Source organism: Peromyscus maniculatus, chromosome 1, assembly GCF_049852395.1.
Source record: "Peromyscus maniculatus bairdii isolate BWxNUB_F1_BW_parent chromosome 1, HU_Pman_BW_mat_3.1, whole genome shotgun sequence".
NCBI classification, from domain to species: domain Eukaryota; kingdom Metazoa; phylum Chordata; class Mammalia; order Rodentia; family Cricetidae; genus Peromyscus; species Peromyscus maniculatus.
This window is the reverse complement of record NC_134852.1, coordinates 173,063,388-173,085,670: the sequence shown is the minus strand read 5'-3', so window position 1 is coordinate 173,085,670 and position 22,283 is coordinate 173,063,388. Positions and strand designations below refer to the sequence as shown.

The 22,283-nt window shown below is 41.1% G+C and overlaps 1 long non-coding RNA gene across 1 annotated transcript in view; it reads left to right on the top strand.

Moving 5' to 3' along the window:
• Window positions 1-21,210, top strand: part of LOC107402274 (uncharacterized) — a 63,690-nt gene extending 42,480 nt beyond the window's left edge. Inside the window, exons 3-4 of the long non-coding RNA XR_013047806.1 lie at window positions 19,739-19,790; window positions 21,107-21,210. This is a non-coding gene — a long non-coding RNA (uncharacterized LOC107402274). The remainder of the gene's footprint in view (window positions 1-19,738; window positions 19,791-21,106) is intronic.
• Window positions 21,211-22,283: the final 1,073 nt, after the last annotated feature.

The following is a 22,283-nucleotide window of genomic DNA, read 5'->3' as shown; positions in this document are numbered from 1 at the left end:
GTCATGCCTATAGGACAGAGTCCCATGATGACTATAGTATTTATGTTGTGACTGCCCAGATACACAGTCCAAGTCAAAGTGCACTCTTCACTGGCACTCTGACTCTGCCCATCCTTCAGTCTCAGATCATGTACTCGATGAGGTGTAAATCCTTTAAACTTAAACTGAATGTGAGAACCTATGACTAAAACTAAGTTAATTGAATTTTCTTTCTTAGGAATCTGGACACTAAGTGAAGTGACTTGTGGGCAAAACAGCAGCAATGGTTGATGACCATTTGTTCAATGGCAGCCTGAACAGAAGTTTTAGCAACTCCAGTGGTCTCAGTCCCCACTCTGTCCTGATGGACTTGAGCTTACCACTTACTTGTGGAGTTTGTATATTATCTGCCATCTCCATTCAAGACAACTTTTGCTTCTCCAGGATGATGGTCGCTACTTTTGGATGAGTCAAGTTTATGTATAACATTTCCTATGGGATAATTCTTGATTTATTTTCTAGACTCATATATATTGATTTATATACATTAGACATGGCTCTACATGTTTATGTTTTTATAATAGTTTAAGACAGGGTCTCATTGTGAAGTTCTGACTGTCCTGGAACTAATAGATGAACCTAGTATCAATTTTACCCAGATCTGCTTGCCTCTGCCTTTTAAGTGGTTTGATTAATGGCATGAGCCACCATACCTGGCTATTTATGAACTTTGAGACAAAAATAGTAATAAGTAGATTAATTAAATAGGACACTTTCTATATTTCTTTGGGAAAATAAATATATATACACAACCATATGCCTACATATAGGCTTATATGTATGTGGTGTACAAAATATAGTTTAAATACATTATGTATTGGGGGCTCAGCAGTTAGGAGTACTTGTTGGTCTTCCAGAGGATCTGATTTCAGCTCCTGGAACCCATGTTGGGTAGCTCATAACCTCCTGAAACTTTGGAATCAGTAACTTCAACACCCTATTTCTGGCTTCTGTGGGCACCTGCACACATGTGGCATACATTCACATACACACACGCTCATAAAATAAAATAATAAAAATAAATCTTAAAAACATTATGTTTATGAATATTTGCCTGCATGTATGTTTATTTGCCATGTGTGTAGCTGTTTCCAAAGGAGGCCAGAAGTATTGGTGAAATTATTAAGGCCACTTTATGTAGTTAAAAGGGAGGTTTATTTAGTGGCATAGCTTACAAATGAAGGGATAGGTAGGTTGCAGGGTCTGGGAAAGACGGAGTGCAGTCCGGCGGTGTTCTCTGGAGAACTCTGCTCGGTCTACCTCCAGCGTCCAGGGTCCAGGAACCAAGAGAGGTGGCACATCCAAATCTTGGGTCTTCAGGGTCCTCCCTTGGCCCCACCTTGTAGGCATGACAGTTACCGAAGCCTCAATGGGGGTTAGAACTTCCAGATCAAAGCTGGAATGGCTACTCACTACAGAGAAGAGTGTGCTGGGCTCCCTGAAACTGGAGTACAGATGGTTGTGAGTTGCTGTGTGAGTGTTGGGAGCAGAACCTGGGTCTTCCACAAGAATGGCAAGTGCTTTCAACTACTAGTCTGTCTCTTCAGCCCCTTAACATCTATCATCTATCTATCTATCTATCTATCTATCTATCTATCTATCTATCTATCTATCTATCTATCTATCTCTGCATATCCTATATGTTACATGTTTTTGAATTTACATACATTTTCTTTTCATTTTGTTAAAAAAGAATGTTTTATGAAGAACATTTTTTTGTACAATAAATAACTATATAATGAAAGCCATGACATACTGGCTGCTGGATAATACAGGAATGCACCCATACTGATTATTAGTTTTCTTCATCTTTTCACACACATGCACATGTGCGTGCACACACACACACACACACACACACACACACACACACACAGGAGGGGGATTCTTCATGGATAAGTTAGAGTCAGTTTGAAGATACAGTTAGAAAAAGGTTTGCAAGCATAGCTCTATTACAGTCTGCTAAGAGTAAATGGTGTCTCTGTGCGGAGCAGAGCAACAATGAAACTTTGTTTAGAGTGCTGCTGAGGGCAGACTCCTCAAAAAAAAAAAAAATAGATATTCTGGTGACTTTCAGGGCTGAGAGTGGCGAAAAAGCAGTGAGGCTATTCCCAGGCCTCAAATAGCCTACAAACCCAAACACAATTGTCTTGGAGGCCATGCACTTAGTGATAAGAACAGGAAGGGCTTTAGCAAAAAGAAGGTGAAGGATAGGCCATGCCAGTCTGCAGAAACCTCTACAAGCTTTCCTGCTAAGTGCTTCACAACAAACCCAATGTTTACCGACCGCTTACTACTCTCCATGCATGGGGCTTATTTAGATATAAAATTAGATAAGACTTGGCCTCAAGATCGAGGGCACCTATGCAATGAAAAGTAAGGGAAATCTAAAATTATCTGTGGAATTTCAAGCACATTTTCAATTCCTCTTAGGCATTGATGCCACCGATGAAGGTCAAAGTTTTGATCTTGGCACAAACTGGGAGGCATACATTGTAGACTGTAATAACAGTTCCTTGGGGTACCCCTCATCCTGTTCTGAGTGTCGGCTCTTCCCTGAGTTGAAGCTACGCAGTTTGTGTGATGTTCCCTGTGAAGGCTTATGTGCCCCTTTCACGAGGTGTATATGTGACTGCATCTGCAGGGCAACCTGTCTAGAGAATCTTTATGTTCTCCCATTCTGTTCACACATCACTCTCATGTTCCATGAGGATAATGTGAATGCAGAACATGCTGGAAACAGAGGTGAAAGGTCACATAAGAAGAAGTTGGAAAGAGGCAAGAAGTGTAGTCAAAGCAGACAAACCAGCCCTTCCACTTACTGGCCAACTGTCTTCAGACATCACATGTTCTGTGTGAGGCCTGATTTTCTCAACTGTGTGAAGGGAAGAGTTGCAGCTCCCCTTTTGTCTGTCTCGCTGGGCCATGGAAACCTCAAACAAGAAAATACTGTAAGCCTGAAGTACTACACAGTATGAGTCACAGCCATCGATGATGTCACGGGTTACATTAATTATACTGGAAGATATTCAAAGCTGTTGCTATTACTCTAAAGGCTGAGTAGACAAAGATAGCATTCACATATTTTTATCTTTCAGACGGATGTGTGGGAGGGAGATGGGACAGAGGAACCAGAGGGAAGAGTACAAGTTGAGTATGCAAGACTTGTAACAGTAATGCAATGGACAGGCGGGTTTGGAAGAGAGCTATGTTTTCTTAACTCTGTCGCTTCTGACTTCTTTGTGGTGGGTTCCTCCAGATGATTCTAAATGCAAGGAGGCACTGAATGATCCAGGTAGATCCAAGAAGAAACTGGCAAAGAAATAAGAAATGGGCTAATGGCTGGTCCTTCAAAGGAAATTTAATATTATACAAAACATGTCTTCTATTGCCTATAAAATCTGAACCACTAGAATGACTCAGCCCCCTCCTTCCTCACCCTGTAGTAACCTCTGTTGGGAAGTGGGTTTGGAGTGAAGCGAAGTGGACTGACATGGCATTTCTCTCCTGCTCTCTGAACAAGAGTGGAAAGTCTGAATCATAAACAGGCCTTCCCCACTAATTAGAAGTTCAGACTTGTCATTTCTACTGAGCCAGTTTTTAAACTGGCATGTTTTTTAAAATGCAGAATTTAACGACTCATTAATTTAAAAACAAAAACAAAAACAAAAAACGTTTCATGGAGGCAGCATGTCATTCTAGCCCAGGTTAAGCGGAAACTTACTTGCAGGTTAGTGTGGCCTCAGACTCACAGAGATCTTCCTACCTCAGCCTCTCAAGTGCTGGGATTACAGGTGTGAATCAATACGCCTGGCTCAGTATCTACTATTTCTGAGGAATGGTGTGTGTGTGTGCATGTGTGTGTGTGCATGCATGTGTATGTGTGTGTCTGTGTGTATGTCGATGTCTGCTTGTATTTTTATATGTATGTCTCTTTTTTTAGTAATTCATATGTTTCTACCCCTTTTGCCCAAAACAAATCCACTCACTCTACCATGGTCTGGTCTTGTTAAGGACAAAACCATTGAATAAATTGCTTTCATTTTTCCATGTTTTGTCCCAGGGTCCAAGTTTTCAGGTTTTCTTTTTTATGTTTACTTAATTGACTTAGTGGCTTCATTTCACTTGCCTGTCAAGGAAAAGTGAAGCATTACACACCACAGGTCCAACCGAAAATTTACTTGAGCAGACATGTGCATTACAAGGTAAATGTGGCTCTCTTCCTAGTGGCTATTTGAATATTTGACCTTCTGAGTGGGATGCTTAAGTTTCACTGTATAACCCTTGGTTTATATTTACCTGAAGAGACAGAGAAAAGTTTCCAATACATCTGAAAGAGATAGTGAAGCTTCACTTTTATTTCCATTTTAAAAATTGTCCCCCTTTTTTGAGTAAAAAGTTTTTTTTCATCGAAATATTTTTTATTGAGGCAGGTTGTAAAATTATTGCTGTCAGTTCAATATTACCTTTACAAGAAACACCAAAAAGTTGAGAATAGAATTGAAGGTGTACATAGTGATATGGGAGAGCCAAGAAAAGTCACTGGAATAAACTGCCTAGGATGTATAGGTACTTCCAACATTAGTCATCTGTCTCCCATGATGACACTGTGTCACCAACCCTTAAAAAATTCCCCACTTAAAAAATATTTTTGTATGATTGAAATTTTTTACTTTGAATATCGTGTGTGAATATAACAGTTCAGGACCTGGATCTTTGTGTAGACTGCACCATCTACGTCTCCTTGGTCCCCTCAGTCCCATCTGTCCCAAAGAAAATCTCTTCTGCTCATCAGAGCCCGAGGAAGCTTGCTTAGCACCCTGACACAACCGAAGGCTTTGAGCTCCCCTCCCAGGACAATGGGGAGATAAGTGTGTTGTTTTATTTTTTTAACTTGGAAAGTTCATTGAAATGACCTTTTGCGGGTCAAAGAGATCAGCAAACAAACCCAGTCTACAGCTAGCTCTTCGCTGCACAGCTGTGATGCATGGAAGCATCTGGAGCATCAAGGTAAGTCTCCCTGTGCAATGGGACATTGCCTTCCATTACTCTTGTGTACCAGTTATAACCATGCAGAATAAACGATTTTGTAAATTCAATCATTGTAGATAGCCAAACTATACAATGGATAACATTTTAGATCTATTTGATAGGGAATTGCTTTAGTGCTTTCTCCTATTCAATAATTTGAAATATTTGACCTTTATCCCAATACTTTGTCAAAATTTAGAGAGGTTTTTACATTTGCAAGACCGAAGAATTCAAAGGATGCAGAAGAATAGCTCCCCTCTAACATGAGAACCTCTCCCCTCCACCCTCTCTACCCTCCCGACTTACAGAAATCCTACAGACCACAGTTATGTTCAGTGAGATCTCAACGAGGCAACTGGGATCAAATTAGCTGAGATTCAAAACTTCAGTTTACAGAATTTGCAGGGTATGTGACATGCCTGTCAGGGTGCATGTGGAAAGCTGCAAAAGGAAATGCTCAAAGCCACTCATTCTCATCAAAAAGTGAAGGAAGGAAAAGAGAGGGGTTTCTACAAGGAGGTAAGTACATTTTACTGACTAAGAAGGAGGGCTGTATTTCACAAGTGCGGAGAAAATATGCACTTGGTTTTATGTCTTACAATTTAATTGTTCAGTGAATATTTAACTCAAATTCTGGGATGAGGGGGTGCACAATTATTTTTGAAAAAGGGCCTTGCTGTGTAACTAAGGCTAACCCTGAACCCATTATGTAACCCAGGCTGGATTCAAACTTAAAATCCTCCTACCTCAACCTCCCTACAGTGGGATTACAAATTTGTGCTCCACTCCTGCTAACTTCTGTGCTTTTAAATGAACCTCCTTTTCAGCGTTAGCCACACTAACTACTTTAACTGAGTGATCTTAGATTTTCTCAAAGGTGGAAAGGCCAATAATGAAGAAAGTCCTATTCATACCTGTTATGAGGCAAGTCATCCATGATTCCAGGCTGATTAAGTTTTGGTGATGTGTAGCTACATCACACTTCTGTTCTGTAGAAGTTTAACTGTGTAAGTACAGATTCCAAAAGGATAGTGAGGAACTTATGTCTAGGTTGCAGACAGATGTGTGGAGGTTAAACGCCGGAAGATCCAGAAGAGTGAAAGAAGGCTTAAAGTAGCTGATAACCCAACTCAGACTTGCTCCTTCCAACTTGTCTGTAATTTCACAGAGAAACAAAAATATTCAGCCACGGGCAGTGGTGAATACCTTTAATCTCAGTAGTTGGAAAGTAGAGGCAGGAGGATCTCTATGAGTTGTAGGCCAACCAGGTCTATGTATTGAGTTCTAGGCTAGCCACAGCTATATGGCAAGGCTTTGTCTCAAAGACAACAAAGACAAACAAACAAAAAGTGTCTCATTGTCTTTGCAACCCAGAATATCAAGCCCTGCTGTTTTTTAGCATTCTCCCACTATTGCCCAATATTATGATGAGTCCTAAGGATAGCATAAGAAAATTGGCACATTATGGGTGGAAACTCACTGCTCCCTAGGAGCATTCTTGGTTGGGAAAAATCTCAAACAAAAATCCATGGGAGGAGAATGTGTTCAGACATAGCTGGCAACATCAGTATGGTGGCATCCATGTGTGACAGCATCAATGTGTGACGGCCAGGAATGATTTGTAAGGACCTCATTAAATCTTCTGGTTGATGCAGTTTGAATATGAAACATCTCTCCAAAGGTTCATGATGTAAATGGATGGTCTCTAGCTGATGGTGCTGTTTGGGAAGGAATGAAAGCTTTCAGATATGGGAGCCTAGCTGAAGGAAGTAGGTGGTGGAGGTGGGTCATTAAGGGAATATCATCACTCACCAGCTCCTACCTCAGTCTGCTTTCTGTTCCCAGGGATGTGAACAGCTGTCTTCTACTACACACTCCTGTCTGCTGTGAGGCTCTGCCTAAGAGCATGGAGCCAAGCAGGCACACACTTGAAACCATGAGCCCGTTTTAAATCCTTCCTCATGTAACTTGTTTCCAATCAGGAATCACAATTTTATTAGTAGTTTTTTTGATGATTGTGAAATAGATAACAATGACTTTATTTCAACATAACTTCAGTTCATGCTTCATGTCAGGTTATGTAATAACATTTTCTTGCCATTACATGCACATATTTACCTATTCTATGACTTTTGAACAACTCTGCCTTTTTGCTTCCTGTGCTGTAGATTTAACCCAGGGTCTCACATAGGTTAGACAAGTGCTCTACACCAGCCCTGCTTTACCTTTTAGAAAGATGGGTTGTTTCCATGAGTGACTTTCTTATGCTAGTCATATGGTGGTGTTGTACAACAAAACTAGGTACGTATCCCTACTAGCAAACCAGGGAGTTTGAGGGCCAGCATGAAATGGCTCAGTTGTCAAAGGCATTTTTGGCAAGCCTTTTTGAGAACCTTGGTACAGTCCCCAGGAGCCACATGGTAGAAGAAAAGGAGAAACTCTTTCAGCTTGTCCTTTGGCTTCCACACATGTATAAGCATATGGACACACACACACACACACACACACACACACACACACACACACACAAATTTTATTTTGAAAAAAAGAAAAAATTAATGTGAGGAAAGATTCAATATAAAAAACAGCTATTTTAGGGTAGTCATTCTTCAAATAAAATTGAAAGCTATTGATAGAAATATGATAGAAATAGAAATATGGATGATTTCCATATACATCTTATGATTCCATAGGTTCAACAAGATCAATACAGTACTTCTTATCTACTCTGTCTTATATGCCTGAAACTAAATTAGAAATCAAGGCAGAGAGAAAATGAAGGCATAAACTCAGGCACAAAGGATCCTTCAATGTAAAGAAATTGTTAACTTATAAAAAAAGTATAATAATTCTTTGTAACAGAAAAGAAGCATTTGACAGTTTTTGTGAGAGTGTTTCAGACAGTTTCAGAAAGGACGGCTCTCTTGGATGGGGTTTAAAGAAAGGTGACGCAAATGTGACTTTTAATTTAGGAAAAACACTACACGAAAACTCAAGGAAACATAAAGCAGAACTTTAAACACTAAATAAAAGACCCTACCATTTCCCCAAGGGCTATCCAAAGACCCTTAGGAAAGTTGGTAATGCCAAAAATTAATGAATCATTTTGGAGAATGCTGAGGGTGAAATTGGAGAGGTGGACTTCTGTCAGGTCATGGGAAGTCATGGGAGGGGTGTGGGTCTGACATGATTGGCAGTGAGAAAACCATTCAGGTGTTCTGAACAGAGTGACACACCCGGTTAAGGGTTTTTAAAAAGGCACCACGAGACACCGATATAGATGCCTTTTTTTTTCCAACTTGGTCCCACTTCCTTAGGGAATCCTTGCTCATATGGATATTTGCGAGACTCATAATCATGTTCTCTAAAATTTATGACTATCAACCCCATGATAGTATAGATGTTAAGTATCAATTAAGAGATCCAATTTTGTGAGTTCATTCTTTTATTGTTGTTACTTCTGCCAGGAAGAATTACTTTAATTTTTTTTGTCATGATAAAAATAATTTGAATTTGAGAGACTATGCTTATGCTTTCTATTTCCAAGGGTTTTTTTTTTTTTTTTTTTTTTGAGTAGAGGAAATATAGCTTGTCAGCTGAATCCAGGGTTTTAGTGTTTAGACTTATAACATGTAAGCCCTTGGACTCCAAGACACGGCAGGACTTGAAAGGACTTTAGATTCCCCACCTGTTGGGGTTGGGGGAATCTAAGGTCCAAGTGAGTTCACAGTGGCACTTCGGAATCCATGGCCCATTGAGGTTTGAGCCTAATTTGAACCTTTAAACAGGATTGAAGACTGTTTTCAATGAAGACAGCTTGCTATAAATTAAAACACTAAATAGCAGAAATAAATGGACATTTACACTAGTCTAGAATAATGAATTCTTACCCTAATTCAAAACGTTTCTGATTAAGATATGTGCTTAGGAGATATATTGCAAAGATGGCTGTTTTTGTTTTCCAGGCAGTTTGAAGAGTTATATTGCATATTTTTGAAGTTATTATGAACAGATTAAAGCTTCAAAATGTCTGTTGTGCAGGGCCTGCTATTGTAGGTGCTGACTAGACACAGAATCACAGCCCTTCTCCCTTCAAGTATTTCCTTTCTGTGCTAGAAACTTTATATTTGCGATTAAAAAATCCTATCTCTCTGCATGTATGGTGTGTGTGTGTGTGTGTGTGTGTGTGTGTGTGTGTGTGTGTGTCAGGGGGGTGGCTCATGCGCTTACATGTAAATGTGGAGGTCAGAGAACAAGGTGCTGGAAATTGATTTGCTCCTGCCATTAGTTCCAAGAATTGTGAACTCAGGTTGCCAGATGTGCACAGTAAGGGAGCTCAGCCATCCTGAGAGATCAATATTTGTAATTTTTTTTCAAGACAGGGTTTCTCTGTGTAGTTTTGGTGCCTGTCCTGGATCTCACTCTGTAGACCAGGCTGGCCTTGAACTCACAGAGATCTGTCTGACTCTGTCTGCCCAGTGCTGGGATTAAAGGCATGTGCCACTGCCACCCGGCTAGTATTTGCAATTTTTAAAAGATCTTTGGAAACGTCAGACAGTTGAATGTAGTACAAGCAGTTGCTTGTTCACTCCTGTAAGGAAGATCGCTCTATTTCCTTGTGTTATAGAGTACGTGTTTATGTGTGGGGCTACATATGAGTGGGGGCTTGCACATGAAACGGAAGCCAGAGGTTGACACTGAGTGTTCAGTCTTTCAGCATCCACATAAAAATGTGATAAGGATGCGGAAATATAGCTCTCCACAATAGATGGCTACTGGCAGGGGTAGGGGTGGGGAGAGATTCACTTTTCTTTAAGGGGCTAGCCATCTTGAGTTTGACCATGCTCCAACATAAATTAAGGACAACATAAATTGGAAATTTTTCTTTTTAATTTTTTTTGTTGGGGGGACCACAAGGGTTGGGGGACAGACCTGGGAGGACAGGGAGGTAAGGGTGACTGGGGTGCATTATGCAAATTTCCCAAATAATTAATAAAATTATTATGTAAAAAAATCCCTGTCATGTGTATAGTCCTGGGGTACAGAAACAATAGGGTCTAAGAGACTGGCTAGCTAGTCCATAGCCAGTCAGATAGCTCCAGATTCAGTGAGAGACAGTATCTCAAAAAATCAAGAGGAAAAAAATGAGGAAGATACCCAATGCCGACTTCTAGCCTCCATGTGCATTTTCACATGTGCATATATATGCCTATCAACAAATATATACATCCCACCTACAAACGTACACACACACACAAAACAAAACAACCCTTATTATTGTGGACATTAATAACAGGTATAAAGAAGCTGTGTTGAAAAAAATGTATGCAGTTACATGTGTTTCAAGTGAAGCTTTGCTAATCTATAAATTACAGCATTAAATACCAGGCAGCTGGAATTCAACATTGCACATAAGATTTTCACAGGAACTTCATATATTTAGCATTTATCTTCAAAGATTAAAAGTTTTGAGATGCACATTGCAGATAACCCATTAGAATTCTGAGAAATCATTGAAGAGGAGAGATTGGATGAGAAAATGAGAACATAAAAGGCCAGAAACATGGAATTCAAAGATGAAAAACAGAAAACACACAACAAAGAAAGAAAATAAAATAAATAAAAGGAAAGAAACGTACTATTGGAATACTTAGAGACAATGGATTCACATAGCCAAATATTTCCCTCAAAATAAAAGCATTTTGAATACATTATTACCAAAAGAAGGGCAAGCCTAGATAAGGTTGTACATTTAACACACCAGTAAATAGAATATTTTATTTTCAGTGATAAAGATCTTCAAGAATGTTGTTAGTCATTATTTCCAATGAGCAGCTGTGTTCCCAAGGGCACTGAGTATAATGAAGTGAATCTAACAATAAGCTTGCTTTTGAAAATTGAGGCTTTTTGATTATAAGAATAAATTGGAAGGTGCTCTCCTCTACTGTTGGCAGAAACTCAAGCACTCAAGCTATTTGTTGAGGAAGCACTGGAAAGCTGTGTGTTGGTCAGGCAAGGAGTTATCTAGCTGTGTATACTGAAGTGGTGGTCCTCAGTACGATGAGAGGATGCAATAGCATCAGCATCAACACCATCATCATCATCAGCAGCAGCAGAGATAGCAGCAGCAGAGATAGCAGCAGCAGCAGCATTAATACCACCAGCAATAACAGCAACAGTACCCTCAACACCATCATCATCATTATCAACAGCAGTAGAAGTAGCATCACCATCAATATGAGCATCATCATAATCAATAGCATCAGTAGCAGCAGAAGTAGCATCAGCATCAGCATTAGCATCAGCAGCTGCAGCAGCAGCAGCAGCAGCACAGAAAGGATGTCAGAAATGTGAATTCTCTGGTTCCATGCAAGACCTATGGGGAATCAAAATCTGAGGGTGGACGCCTATAATCTGTGCTATCATAAGCCACTGAGATGTTAAGGTAACGTCTTAGTGGATAGCAGTTATTAACAAGCTGGCCAGATTCCAGACATTGAAAGAACATACAGTGTGCTTTTTCAAACTCATTAATCAACGTACTTGATGACCCAAAGCAAAGGCCTTCCCTCTGAAACATGCTACAGAAGACAGAACTGTGTTCCCCAACTCCCTCCTCTGCTGTTCCCCAAGCACTCCAGGCAGGACAGGCCTCAGCTTACTCATATTTTTGTTTTTGCGGTACTCTGCACAGTGCCCAGTAATTGAGATGTTTGTTAAAATGAAATGGAATGAAGGTCAAGAATAAACAGAGGGGGGCATGATTTATTGTGCCAAGGTCAAATTACTACTTTAGGGTGGAATTGAAACAAACGTGGTAAGAGAGGACCCGTACCCATAGGTGCCAGACAAACAGCAGAGAGAAGAAATAACAGGGAGTGAGCTGGACAGTGTCAGGGAAAGATTGTGGGAGTCGCTACATCGGAATCTGGACTTTTCTTTGACTTGTCTTAAGTCAACTCACTTATCACTTATGTCCTAGTGATGTAGCAGGTATTTTCAGGTTGGATTTCTACTGAGCAGCCAGCACTGTGCTTAGAGCTGTCTGGCTGGGGCACTGCTTCAAAGAGACTCAGAACGTTTTCTCAACCTTAGCATCAGCGTTATTCGAGGCCAAACGACCTTAGTTGTTGAGGGCTGTCCTGTGATATTTTCCCCTTGCACTCCTGCCTTTGTCTTGTACTCAACAGAGGCCAGTATGTTCTCAAACTTCTAGTAGGGACAAACAAAAATGTCTTCAGACTTTGCCAAGTGTCCTACAAGGAACGTTTCCTACAGTTGAGAATCTCTGAACTAATGTAAGATGACGGTTGGGATGTCAGAATTCTTTCATGTGCCATGATAATGCCGTAGGGCTGGCAGGAACACAGCAGGGTTCACGGAATGGATTTAGGGAGAGCTAGAGGAAAATTCGGGTGGCTTTAGGGAGACAGTGAGACAGAGCTAGATCTTGGTGCCCGAGCAGCAGGTAACCAGAGGGAGAACTGAAGGCCATGAAGGTGAGGAGGAAGGGCAGAGGGAGAATGAGGTCTAGGGAATTAATGACCTGTTTCAGGCTAAGGACAGGGACGAGAAAATGCAGAGGTCTGAAACAGCATAGTATAACAGACACTTAAGGCAGGGAAGGGCGGTCAGTTTTGAAGCATAATTCCAGAATGGTTTTAGCAAGCTCAAGCAGGAACCACCCGTTAGAGACCACATTCTTCACAGCCGAAGGTCAGGCTTCTATTACTGTCAACTGTGAGGTTGTCGTCATCCATTCCTCCTTTCTTGGGGTCACTGAATACCCCCACTGTCCTTGATCTTGATGATTTGTAGACTTCTTCACCAGTTATAGAAACTAGTGAAGACTTTGCAAAACATCAGACATCTTTCTCTCGAGGTTTGGAGCACCAGCACTTAAAAAGAATCATAGAGCTTGAACATATTGGTGTGGTGGGGGAAGCCTTAGCAAGGTATTTAGTCTGAAATCATTTAACAAACACAAAGAGAGAAAGAGAGAGAGAGAAAGAAGAGAAAAGGAAAGAGAAGAGAAAAGCAAGCAAGCAGTTTTAAGGGTAAATATTGTCACCATTCTGTCTGACCTCTTTTGACTTGAGTGTCTGTTTAATGTTTAGCTTAGTTCCTGGGTAAGTAGGAGGGGTTTAGCCAGTGTTTACTGGATCTCTATGCTTACCTTGTTAGTAATGGTAACAACACTTCAGTAGGACATAATAATCCACCATAAACTGCCTTAGGAGGTGAGCTCATGTGATCACTACAGCAAGCAGAGCTAAAAAAGGAATTATTTGTAAGCCTATTATATATTATATCTTACCCTTAACCCATTAGTCTCACAACCTTGCTTCCTGTCCCTCTCATGAAAGAAAATTGATAACAAAACTGTTTTCTATCTCAGGTATTTATTTTTACTGTAGGTGAGATTCAAAAAATTTTTTTTCAGGTAATAGAAAATATGGTTATTCTATCTTCAGTTTTTTAATTCTACCATTACAAATCAACAATGGAGGGAATGGCCGTCCAGGTCCAAGATCTTGATTTTGCAAATAAGGAAGGACCACCCAGCTGTTTAGTGTAGAGCCAAGGTCGAACCTAGGACGCTACATTCATATGCTGTTGTGATCACATAAAGATTTACTATTTAGTGTTTATGCCTGTTAATTCCGGGACCATAAGCAGACGACCATCTCTTCGCAGCCAGGGCCTGAATGGTGGTGCATTCTGTCCTCTAGCTTGTCTTCTGCAGAAAGATGTGCCAGCTGATGGCTGAGTTCAAGGGCGTAAGAAATAGCACAGTCAAACAAAACAGCACGTGTGCCTGCCTATTCTCCACAGCCCTGCTTGACAATACTATGCAGGTGTCCAAATATAATACCTTCCCTTCTTTTTCCCCCCACAAGGAGGAAACAAGGTCCTAAGAGGTTAAATTTTACCTGGGGCTTTGTTGGCCAACTCAACATCTGTTTGTATCTTAAAAAATGACTCAGATCTATTCCTTATAAGTAGGGCAGGAGGGCAGCTGGAATTTCCCAGCTCACTCTGTGTCACTGTTTCCTGCCTCCGCTGCTCTTTGTCCTCCCAGGCATATTTTATTGGCAAAAAAAGAAACAAACACTGTACTACCCTAGGGCAGCTGGCTGCACTGACTCATGCTTCTTATGTTTGTGTTGGGAAAGCTGCGGGCGATGCAAGGGCCTTGCTTTAATCACAGTGTGAATAACTGAATGTCTTCTGAAACTTCGTTACTCAATATCCCACCCAGAAAGAACTCAGATGCTATCCAGCCAATCAAAGGCCATCTGCCATCTACAATCAGAGTTTGTCACTGATGACAAGGCCCGGTGGGTGGACCATCACCAGAAGGAGGAAAAACACCAAACAAAAAACACCCCAAACTGACCAACTGACCAGAAAAACAAACGAACACAAAAAAGCCCCGTTCCTGTTCCTCACATGTGAAATAAATCCACAACCAAAGACGGGTGTTAATGAGCTGAGCATCCATTGGCTTGACTTAGTCCTAAAACTTGAAAATACTGTGCAGTGTGTGTGTGTGTGTGTGTGTGTGTGTGTGTGTGTGTGAGAGAGAGAGAGAGAGAGAGAGAGAGAGAGAGAGAGAGAGAGAGAGAGAGAGAGATATGACAACAGTGAACATAGGAAGAACGGGAAGAGAGGATCATTTGGGGATCTGGTGAATTCTTCTGACTGGGGTTCTTATTTTAGGACTGAAATGAACACACTTCCTTGCCCAGCTTCTATTGTTTCATTTAGTATGCAACTTGTATTATGCAATGGCTTTGTTTTGAGGATATCTAATACATCTTATTGATTCTCTCTTTGTCTATGACAAGCGGGGTGGGGTTGGGCAAAAATAAAAACTCAGTGGTACAATTAAACTAACTCTTCATGTTCAGACTGAAGATGCTACTTAATTATGCAAGCTCTGTTTTGCGAAACTTCATCTGTGAGAGGAAAATTAGAACGCGTGACAGTAAGATTATTTCTCAGTTTATTCATTCATTTTTTTTCTGTATTCTGACCCAATGTGCTTTAGAAGAAAGTAAATCAGTTCTCTGCCCCCCCCATGAAAAATTCTAAACCAAACCACAATAAAAACAAGACCAAAGAACAGAACAATAACAAAACAATAACTTTCAGATAATAAGCATGTGTCTAGTTAAGCCAGCAGAGGCCCTGTGTGGGCAGGCACAGGTGCCCAAGGGTGTTGTGGGTGACGGGGGGCCTCCTCCTCTTCCTGCTTGTGTCTTGCCCAGTGTGACCCTAGGCTTGGGGGACAGGAATGGTCAGTTCAACATGCAAGTCCATCCTTGTGCCCATCAGGCAAATGGCCAGCACAGACCACGGGAGAAGCTGATTCAGGACTTGAAATTGTCCCCTTGTCGTGTTAGTAGAATCTAGAGTCCCACTGCCGAAATCATGTTCGAAGTGGGGTTTCTTAAGCACTAAATGAGCAGGGTTCTCACTGGAAAGCTTCCCTTGACCCCTAACTGCCATTGCTCTTGAGAGCTGGGGTGCGACAAAGGTTCCTATTGAAGTGTCCCAAGTGAGGGTCCAGGAGAATATGCTCTGGTTCCTTAGATCTTTGAGTTCCACTCCTTTAAAAAAAAAAGAAAGAAAGAAAGAAAGAAAGAAAGAAAGAAAGAAAGAAAGAAAGAAAGAAAGAAAGAAAGAAAGAAAGAAAGAAAGAAAGACCTCAAAACCTGTTTAAAATGAAACTTTCTGGATTCTATCTCCAGACACTACCCTGTAGCAGCCCTGTGGTGGAACCGAGGCATCCACCCTGTAACCACGGGTTGATATTCTGGCATTTCCTGGTTTGGCTCGGATCCTTTCATCCTTACCCTTCGGGTTGTTTACCAGCAGGAGAGCAGCCGGGCCCCTGCCCTCCCCCACCCCAGTGACTCTCTCTGGTGCTGCCTGCTGTGGTTGCCAGTGGCACTCTGGGCATTGCTGAGACTGCATGCTCCCTGAACTAATGCTTGCTGCCTCCAATGTTTGTCTTGTCCTTGACGTGTCATAGGAGAGTTTGTTATTGTCTCAGTCGCCCCTGCTATCAGGTTACAACAACCAGTGGTGTTTGCATCACAGGAGGGGCGGGTGTCTCCTGGGTCTTTTCCTGCTCTATCTGCTATACTCAGGCTCTATTGCTACCTGATGGGGGCACTGTGGCCCCCAAACAGGGCCTGGTGACCCCGACACCCCCAGATGATTCTTTTCCTTGTGTCCTGAGTCATGAGAAGGAAATGTCATCCTTCAGTACTCCTGTTTTCTTCTGCTTCTTGCTCCAACACAACTCAGGGCAGCTCTTTTCAACGACTAAATTTCTGATCTACCTCAGATTCATGTGTTGAAATGCAAGCTCCACAGGGGTGTGTTAACAGAACCTGTGGAAGGCAACTAGGTTTGGAGGGTGGAGCCCACATTAATGTAATCAATGTCCTTATAATCAAGGCCCCACTTACAGAGACCCAGGGAAGATCAACAAGGATTTGCCTATGACAAAGCAAGCCTTCTGGACACATCAGTTGGCCAAAACCTCCATGATGAACATCCTCCAGAGCTAAGAAACAAGATTCTGTTTTTTTGCAAGCTACCTAGTGTTTGATCTTTTATTAGACAGACACCTTCTTCTTCTGATGATTCCGCATATGAGAGCCTATGACTCAGCTCTCAACCACTGACATCATCCATCGACCCACTTTTCTGGGTTTCTGGGTTTAGTGGGGCTGTCGCAGTTTGAATGTCAAGTGCCCTTGGTCACCAGCTGGGGGTACTGTTTTGGAAGAAGATTAAGGAATCCTTAGGAGTGGGAACCCTACTGAAGGAAGTAGGTCACTGGGTGTGAGCCTGGATTTGGTGGATTATTGTGTTTTGGTTTTTAGTTGCTCAGTGCCACTTCCTGTCTGCCTTCTACTTCCTAAATATTTCTTAACTAGAAATGGTAGGATCAGCTGCCTTGGGTTTCAGCTGCTGTAACATCACTAATGTGGTTAACTGTATCCCCTCAAACTATAAATCAGGATAATCCCCATGTTTAGGTTGCTTTTGCCCTGATTAAGGCATTTGCTCACAGCAACAACAGAAAAAATAATAATAATATGTGCCCAGGCCTATACCTATACAACAAACTTTATCATTTCACATTTACTTCTTAGATTCATCCCTCCCTCCCTGCTTCTCTCTCTCTCTCTCTCTCTCTCTCTCTCTCTCTCTCTCGTCAACTCAGGCTAAACTTGAACTCATAATCTTCCGGTTTCTTTCTTCTAAGTGCTGGGATTTTTTTTTTTCTTACAAAGTTGGACAAGTGATTTGCAACAATCATTCCTCATAGTTTTGTGAACTAATAAAGGACTAGTAAGGGTGTGAAGACAGGAAAAGGCTAATATTATACCGTTATATGCCTATTTTCGAATATGTTAAAGGTAAGTCCCATCACCACATCTGGTGGCCCAGCCTCATAATCCCAACATCGAAGAGGCTCAGACAGAAGGACTGCAATTTGGAGGCCAGTCTGGGTTATATAGCGAAGCCCAGGCCCAAAAATAAGAACAGCAAATTAAGGTCTTAGAACATCAAACATTTAGAAGACATTTAGGCATTATCGTGAATTGTACTCATTCCCTAGCAGTCCATGTTATCAAAGGATTGGGCCTCAGCCCAGTGTGCCATCGAGAGCAGGTAGGAATGTTAAGGGGTAGGACCTTGTGGGAGGTTTTCAGGTTATTGGGATGTGTCCTTAAAGGGGACAGTATACATTCCCCTGTCTCTTCCTCTCTCCCATCCCAGCCATGAGATAGAGTTTGCTTTACCATACACTTTTCTGCCATTATATACTGCCTATCACAGGGCTGAGAGCAATGGTAATGTCTAACCATACACTCAAATCTACAAAACCATGAGTCAAAACTAAACCTTTCCTTTTTAAAGTTAATTATCTCAAGTATTTTTTTTTTTCCAGTAACCCTAGCGCTTAGGAGGCAGAGGCAAAAGGATCATGAGTTCAAAGCTAGCATGGGCTACATTTCAAGAACCTATCTCAAAATAAATAAAACTAAACAAATAAAAAGGAAACAATAAACAACCTGTGCACAGAAAATACTGTCTCTATATGTGTATTTATGTGTAAGTATACTGGAAATGTGTGTTTATATGTGTGTACACATGTGCACTAGTTAAGACTTAAAACTTGCCGGGCAGTGTGGCGCGTGCCTTTAATCCCAGCACTTTAGAGGCAGAGGCAGGCAGATCTCTGTGAGTTTGAGGCCAGCCTGATCTACAGAGCAAGATCCAGGACAGGCTCCAAAACTACACAGAGAAACCCTGTCTTGAAAAACCAAAAAAAAAAAAAAAAAAAACCAAAAAAAAAAAAAAAAAACAAAAACAAAAAACCAAAAAACCTTAACATGTTGTAAAATACCACATTCAGAAGCCTATTCAGGTTTCTTCTTTGGTGAATTTTCTTATATTTTGCTATTACCCTGTTCATTCAGTGGCAGTCACTGTCTCTAGGGATAGGCAATACAGAAGCACCAAAATAAAAAATAAAATATTCACCTTTTGAAAACTTGATTCATTGGCCTGAATATAAGAGAGAGAATTTAGAAAAAACATATAAACAAATTTCTCCCACCAGCAACTGGATGAAAATTTCAATCAGGACTTGGAGAGACAGAAAACTTGGATTCTTGACATGGATTCTGTCTATGTTATGACAGGAGAAGATAAAATCACCTCCTCTCCCCGTCACTGATGGGCAGTAAAGGCGAGAAAGACCCAGAAAACTCACATTATGTGAATAAAGCAGAATCCATAATTTCTTCATAACCACTGTGAAATGGAAATAAAGGAAACTGCTGTTGTGTTTCCGGACAGATGTGCAGACAGTATCCTGTGGGACGTCTCCACATCCAGGAAACATGTGATAACAGAATAAATCGATAAATCCACAGAGTCTGCTTAAAGGGATAAAACTCACTACAGCATGGGAGATTTATCGTAGGGTCCTGGAAAACTGAGCTATGAATCTATGCTGTTCTTCCTCCTGGTCCGTCTCCAAAAACCACGAGGGGAGAGAGAGTGATGCTTATGTGCATCCCAGGTCTTAAGGGTCTGAGATGCCACGCCCCATAACAGCTTCCCACTACAGCAGAATATTTTTTGGGTTGAGAATTTAGTTATCTTGCTTTGGGAAATGGTACAGTGGCGATTGCTGAGCCTTTGTGACCAATACCTGAAAATCAGATAGGGTGGCCGCCGGGACAGTGGTTGCCTATATCTGATGTTCCTTCCTTGATTTTAAAGGAACTTTTTTCAGTATTTATGAAACACAACCTGTTGATAAAAGGCAGTATTTCCTCATTATAAAATAATGCCCAACTGTTATATGACCATTATTAATGTCACATCCCATTATCTATTTTTTCTTCAATTTCAATGAAAATTAAGCAAGAAATTCTTCATATATTTTATATGTGGGTTCTATTTTCTTTTGTAGTTTTTGTTTTCTATCTTTAGGTTTCAGTGTAGACTATTCCTTGTGGCCCACTTCCCTGTTCATGTGTAATTTGTTTTTCTGCAATGTCTAGTACGTTGTTACGTTTGTTTATTGAGTTCTTAATTTATTTTTTATGTTATTGTTTTCTGCCAGATTCTTCTTCTATATGTCCTGGAGATTGAAGTGAGGGTCTCACACATGTAAGGTAAGTATTCCATTACCGATCTAAAAGTCCCGCCTATGCTAGGAATGTGAAGCCTGACTTTCATCTCCTTGAATCCAGCAGGCACAGCCTTTTTGCATCTTTATCGAACAATCTGGTATCTGGAGTCCCTGGAGTCTCTTGTTGTTTGTGGTTTATATTGCTGATGTCTCATTTCCTCTCATGCCCTGCTACTGAACAGAGTGGGCTATGTGTTTGCTTGTACAGAAAATAATTTTTTAAACACACAACATGCACATTATTTGAAGGAGAATGCCCGCTTGCCCACCAAAGCCCTTTTCAGTTAGCTCTAAATGCCTGGGAATTCAGGATGACATTAATCCAAGGTCATTTGATATTTTCCAGGGCACTCAGCATATTTTATAAACCTTACTTCTTACTGTTACATCTAGGATGAAATGTGAAGGCTATTTACTCAGTCCCTGCTTTGCCTGGCTCCAGGGGCTAATTTTTGTCCTCTTAGCTCTCTGTAAGCACCAAAAGTACGACTCAGCATCTTGATCATCTCTATTTGGTGAATGCATTCCTTTCAAAGGGGACCAAGTGTCAAGCTTCGCCTCTGGATTCCTGGCACTTTGGTATCAGACTGGTTACCCATCAGGCCCCTTTGAGCACTTGATGCCTCCAAGATATTAATCTGGAAATTTCATGCAGCTTCCTTAGCCATCTTTTGTGAAAGATTTGCTTCACATTATTTAGTCTGTCTGAGCAGATGCAGAAGTCTGGATGAAAGTGCTTTTCCAGGTTTAGAATCAAGTTATCTTGAGACCCTGACCCTGTAGTAGAATTGATGAGGTAAGAGAAAAACGGACATTTATAAGCCTTATGATTTTTGGATCACAGACTGCAATGAGATTTCAGAAAGAATGGGATCATTTATTTTAACTTCCTTGGTGGTCTCAAATTAATCTTCAGAAAGACAAAACGTAATGGAATCTGTGAAAGCTTGCCAATGAGACATTTTCTGAGCATTTGAGGAATACCTAGGGGAGAAAAAAGGTAAAAAGCAAGCTACATTTACTGTGCTTAATTCCTAAAAGGGAGCCAGCCAGCCTACCAAGATAAGTTTCAACTGAGTGGAGTAGGGTTTTTTCTTGTGACAGATGGGCTTGCCTCCATCTGCCATACAACATCTTAGGGTACAGGTGGACTAGAGGTCTGGTGAGAAAGGGTACCCACTTTGTAGAAAGAAGCCTCATTCCTCAGTAAGACCCAGCTCTTCACTGTGTGGAGAGATGTTCATGATGTGGCTGCTAAGACCTGTTTAACTGCCTTCTCTTTTCTTGCTTTGCTTGTAGGAATTCCAGCACCTTGCTGTGGAGTGAACACATTCTGAGACCCTTGTAAGTCATAATGCTTGCACTGAGAAAGGCTTGGGAGATCTGGAGAAGCCCAAGGTGGGATAAAGATTTATAATCTCCAGTGACTGAGTCATGAAAAAAAAGGCTCATTATTGAGTTTTTCACCTCAGCTCCTCGTGCCTCAGGTGTATCTACGATCTGTTCATCTGATCTTTGAGCATTATCCCAATTTTTAGACATGGGTAGTTGATTTATGAGTTGAGCAGAAAAGAAAGCCACTGGAGTGTGTTACATGAGTTATGTGGGATCCTGCTTAGAGCTATATTTATCATGGATGGAAGAGTGTTTTCAGGGAAACTGTGAGTCTATCTAAAATTACAGCGCTTACCTCTGCTCTTAGGGACTTGTCTCTCCAGACGATGGCTGAAGTACAAAAGTACCCTGTGTTTTCTACACTACTTAGCCCTGTGGAAGAAATGCTCACAGTTCTGTTGGTAGCCATTCTTGCAGGCTGGGAATCTCCTGGAAAAATACACACCCTTCATTATCTTAACACCTTCTTGCACACTCTTGATCCAGGGTCACTTGGCTTCTTGCCTTAGTTGTATTTATAGTGAATCACTTGATTCTTTCCTTCCCCGCTCCAACTCAGCCTGTAAACAACAGCAAGGCAAGGATATTCAGGGTCCAATTTCATCATCTCATTCCGCAACAACTTTTAATGACTTCATGTCACGTGAAAGATTCATTTTCAGACATTCCCACTCTTCAGTGTCTAGGAATCTGTCCCACATGCTTGGCTTTCTTTCTTGTTAATTTCTATTTACTAGGTGTGTCTTGTAGTCAAGGAGTGAGGGTTCTCAGTGTGCTCTAAGCATGTCCTGCTGTCTGCACTGTCACATTTTATCCTTGTATTTTCTTCTACTGTGATGTCCTTAAGATGCAAAGCCAGAAACAGCCACGAGATACTCGAAATGGGTTGGAGCATCCAGACTGGCTTTCAGTGATGAATCTGTTTCTATTTTTTATGCCCTCCCCCCATCCAGGTGTTACAGTCATTCCTAAGTCTGTCCTTGATGTTATCTCTACTTTGTCCTTGGGAGCTGGAGGTGGCTCTTACACCAGCTTGTCCTTGCAATCTGACTGGCTGGTTTTGCCCCTTGTTGTTATTCCC